This window comes from Schistocerca americana, unplaced genomic scaffold (genome assembly GCF_021461395.2).
Source record: "Schistocerca americana isolate TAMUIC-IGC-003095 unplaced genomic scaffold, iqSchAmer2.1 HiC_scaffold_228, whole genome shotgun sequence".
NCBI lineage: Eukaryota > Metazoa > Arthropoda > Insecta > Orthoptera > Acrididae > Schistocerca > Schistocerca americana.
This window is the reverse complement of record NW_025725937.1, coordinates 185,001-190,000: the sequence shown is the minus strand read 5'-3', so window position 1 is coordinate 190,000 and position 5,000 is coordinate 185,001. Positions and strand designations below refer to the sequence as shown.

At 52.8% G+C, this 5,000-nt stretch overlaps 1 non-coding gene across 1 annotated transcript in view; it reads right to left on the bottom strand.

Annotated features, from left to right (window-relative positions):
- The window catches only part of LOC124575210, a 1,910-nt gene extending 387 nt beyond the window's left edge, over positions 1 to 1,523 (bottom strand). Inside the window, exon 1 of the ribosomal RNA XR_006972337.1 lies at positions 1 to 1,523. This exon is cut by the window's left edge and continues 387 nt beyond it. This is a non-coding gene — a ribosomal RNA (small subunit ribosomal RNA).
- Positions 1,524 to 5,000: the final 3,477 nt, after the last annotated feature.

The window sequence follows — 5,000 nt, the reverse complement described above, 5'->3', positions numbered from 1 at the left end:
ATCTCGTGCGGCTAGAAGCCGCCTGTCCCTCTAAGAAGAAAAGTAATCGCTGACAGCACGAAGGATGTCACGCGACTAGTTAGCAGGCTAGAGTCTCGTTCGTTATCGGAATTAACCAGACAAATCGCTCCACCAACTAAGAACGGCCATGCACCACCACCCACCGAATCAAGAAAGAGCTATCAATCTGTCAATCCTTCCGGTGTCCGGGCCTGGTGAGGTTTCCCGTGTTGAGTCAAATTAAGCCGCAGGCTCCACTCCTGGTGGTGCCCTTCCGTCAATTCCTTTAAGTTTCAGCTTTGCAACCATACTTCCCCCGGAACCCAAAAGCTTTGGTTTCCCGGAGGCTGCCCGCCGAGTCATCGGAGGAACTGCGGCGGATCGCTGGCTGGCATCGTTTATGGTTAGAACTAGGGCGGTATCTGATCGCCTTCGAACCTCTAACTTTCGTTCTTGATTAATGAAAACATACTTGGCAAATGCTTTCGCTTCTGTTCGTCTTGCGACGATCCAAGAATTTCACCTCTAACGTCGCAATACGAATGCCCCCGCCTGTCCCTATTAATCATTACCTCGGGTTCCGAAAACCAACAAAATAGAACCGAGGTCCTATTCCATTATTCCATGCACACAGTATTCAGGCGGGCTTGCCTGCTTTAAGCACTCTAATTTGTTCAAAGTAAACGTGCCGGCCCACCGAGACACTCACTCAAGAGCACCCTGGTAGGATTGCAACGGGGTCCGCCTCGGGACGCACGAGCACGCACGAGGCGCGTCGCACGCCTTCAGCTCGCCCCACCGGCAGGACGTCCCACGATACATGCCAGTTAAACACCGACGGGCGGTGAACCAACAGCGTGGGACACAAATCCAACTACGAGCTTTTTAACCGCAACAACTTTAATATACGCTATTGGAGCTGGAATTACCGCGGCTGCTGGCACCAGACTTGCCCTCCAATAGATACTCGTTAAAGGATTTAAAGTGTACTCATTCCGATTACGGGGCCTCGGATGAGTCCCGTATCGTTATTTTTCGTCACTACCTCCCCGTGCCGGGAGTGGGTAATTTGCGCGCCTGCTGCCTTCCTTGGATGTGGTAGCCGTTTCTCAGGCTCCCTCTCCGGAATCGAACCCTGATTCCCCGTTACCCGTTACAACCATGGTAGGCGCAGAACCTACCATCGACAGTTGATAAGGCAGACATTTGAAAGATGCGTCGCCGGTACGAGGACCGTGCGATCAGCCCAAAGTTATTCAGAGTCACCAAGGCAAACGGACCGGACGAGCCGACCGATTGGTTTTGATCTAATAAAAGCGTCCCTTCCATCTCTGGTCGGGACTCTGTTTGCATGTATTAGCTCTAGAATTACCACAGTTATCCAAGTAACGTGGGTACGATCTAAGGAACCATAACTGATTTAATGAGCCATTCGCGGTTTCACCTTAATGCGGCTTGTACTGAGACATGCATGGCTTAATCTTTGAGACAAGCATATGACTACTGGCAGGATCAACCAGGGAGCTGCGTCAACTAGAGCTGAGCAGCCGGCCGCCCGGGAGTGTGTCCCGGGGGCCCGCGCGAACACGCAAGCGTCCGCTCAATTATTCTGCAAACAGGAGGAGGCTGAGCTCCCCTGCACCATACACCTCGAAACCCTCTCAGGTCCCGGCGGCGCGCAGCGCCGTCCTAAGTACTTGGTCGGGTTCGAGAGAGGCGCAATCGCCCGGAGTTTGGCGAGTAGACGCTTTAGGTGCGACCACCCGTGCTCCCAACTGAGCTTGCCGCTGCCGACAGAGGCCCGGGAGCGTGCTGTCGTGGCATTGCCGGCGGGAGACAACACGCGCCACCTACGGTGACCGGCAGCTCCAACGCCAGCGCCACAGAAGGACAAAAGCCCCACTTGGGTGCCGAAGCGAACTCTCCCAGCACAGCGCACGCGCCAACACGTCCGCACAGCTGCGATACAAACCACCTGCGAGAACCGCAGAGGCGACCGAGCAGCAGACGGCGTCGCGGCGCCGAGCGCCGGGCGGCGGCGCATCCTCAGCGCACACAGTCCTCAATCGGACCAGCACACTGCAGATGTCCACCGCGCTTCGCACCGGGCCCGCGAGGACCTACTTTGGCCGCACGGCGCCGCGTGCAGGGTGCGCCGGCGCGCAGCTGCGCCGCCTGCCGCCTCCGTCGGCCGGCGCGCCTGCCACTGGCCGCCCCCACCAGCCGGCTGTAGCGCGTGCGCCCACGCACCGCGCGGCCAGCACGCCGGGAGGCCCCCCCTCACCGGCCGGGGACGGTCCCACCCAGCCACCGCCGCGTATCGCTTCACACCCAGATGCCATTCACGTTCGTGGGCATGGTGGGTATCGCTGGAACAACCGGTTGGTAGCTCAACCGATCGTCGCCATCACTGATTCACCTCTAGCGAGAACAACCGCACCACAACGGTTTACCAGTTGTTCATTTGCGTAACGTCACCAGCAAACGTAGGCGTCCATCGCCATTTGCAAATTCAACGATTGTTGCATGCCTGTGTCAGGTGTCACGACACACTATGTCTGCCCACATACACGCAACAACATGTGCACGCTTCGCGAACACGTGGAAGGTGGCCCCCGTACGTATGCGATGTCCATTGCGCGAACGACTGTCAACCGGCCTCTGTCGCATGTCGCAGATGTGGAACGCAGTGCACCATGCTATCACGGTGTGTGAGAAGAGACGACTACGTCTGACAACACGCGCCACTACATCAACAGACGGCTCATGCTGATCGCCATCCAGGGCATACCACACTGCAATCCAGCTCTTATAGGGAGACGACACGTAGCTGAGTGCACAACATTTGGACCGCATGGTTCGCCGTTGTTGGCGCAGTCGTTGTACGGCCACATGTACCACGATGTATCATTCAGTACATGAGGACCAATGTGCAGTACAGTGTGTGATTTGGACGTACAACATCAGCGGACAGTTGACACAGGCCGTACCACAGCGTAGGCTAAGTGCTTCGCCATGCAAATGCCAATGAACAACTGCAAATGCCAATGAACAACTGCAAAGGGCATTGAGCATGTACGTCCTGCTGCCATCCACATTACAGTGTATAGCTGCAAGGTGTTTAACATGAAGCGATACACTGGGGACCGGGCAGTGCGAGTAGCAAACTATATTGCGGGGGTTGCAGTTAGGCAACACTACACTAATTTAACGCGTCGTATGACAATTACAGAGCAGGTTAAGGCCCAACGTGTGTTGGGTTAAGGCCCAACGTGTGTTGGGTTAAGGCCCAACGTGTGTTGGGTTAAGGCCCAACGTGTGTTGGGTTAAGGCCCAACGTGTGTTGGGTTAAGGCCCAACGTGTGTTGGGTTAAGGCCCAACGTGTGTTGGGTTACAGCACAATATCGGTTACGTTACGGCGCAATGTGGGTTACGTTAAGGGGCAATGTGGGTTACGTTACGGCGCAATGTGGGTTACGTTAAGGGGCAATGTGGGTTACGTTACGGCGCAATGTGGGTTAGGCTAAGGCGCAATATAGGTTTCATTAAGGCGCAATATAGGTTACATTAAGGCGCAATATAGGTTACGTTAAGGCGCAATATAGGTTACGTTAAGGCGCAATATAGGTTACGTTAAGGCGCAATATAGGTTACGTTAAGGCGCAATATAGGTTACGTTAAGGCGCAATATAGGTTACGTTAAGGCGCAATATAGGTTAGGTTAAGGCGCAATATAGGTTAGGTTAAGGCGCAATATAGGTTAGGTTAAGGCGCAATACAGGTTAGGTTAAGGCGCAATACAGGTTAGGTTAAGGCGCAATACAGGTTAGGTTAAGGCGCAATACAGGTTAGGTTAAGGCGCAATACAGGTTAGGTTAAGGCGCAATACAGGTTAGGTTAAGGCGCAATACAGGTTAGGTTAAGGCGCAATACAGGTTAGGTTAAGGCGCAATACAGGTTAGGTTAAGGCGCAATACAGGTTAGGTTAAGGTACGACATAGGTTAGGTTAAGGTACGACATAGGTTAGGTTAAGGTACGACATAGGTTAGGTTAAGGTACGACATAGGTTAGGTTAAGGTACGACATAGGTTAGGTTAAGGTACGACATAGGTTAGGTTAAGGTACGACGTAGGTTAGGTTAAGGTACGACGTAGGTTAGGTTACGGTACGACGTAGGTTAGGTTACGGTACGACGTAGGTTAGGTTACGGTACGACGTAGGTTAGGTTACGGTACGATATAGGTTAGGTTACGGTACGATATAGGTTAGGTTACGGTACGATATAGGTTAGGTTACGGTACGATATAGGTTAGGTTACGGTACGATATAGGTTAGGTTACGGTACGATATAGGTTAGGTTACGGTACGATATAGGTTAGGTTAAGGTACGATATAGGTTAGGTTAAGGTACGATATAGGTTAGGTTAAGGTACGATATAGGTTAGGTTAAGGTACGATATAGGTTAGGTTAAGGTACGATATAGGTTAGGTTACAGTACACATTGTTGTAAGGAAAGGTTTAATGGGGGGCGGGGCGGCCGGTTTGTTGATTGTGATTATAGTAAGTGGATGCCTGCGGCATCATCTGATTTGCCACGTCAGGATGCACCTTTGGCTCATGACAGGCGGCGCTCTCATTCCATGCTTGTGGCAGACCTGTGTCTTTCATTCCTGCCATTGTTTGTGTGCTGTGAGAGGAGGCAGTATTGTGATGTTGGGTGCACCCCTGTGTAGGACATGTGTGGGTGTTGGTGGCTTGGCTGAGCAATGGTGGTTGTCGGGTGGGTGGGATATTCTGTTTTCTGAGTGGATCTCCCGGTCTGGTTATGACAGTGTGGATTGTCTAATGTGGCGGAGAGGATGCACTGGGTGTTGTTCCATGCTGGTGCTTACATATTGTCTGTGTGCGTGTTACAGGCAGAGAGTAGTGCGTGATAAGGGTGTGTGGCTGACGTGTGGTTGTGATTGTGAGCAGAGTCTTTCAGCATGTATACGGAC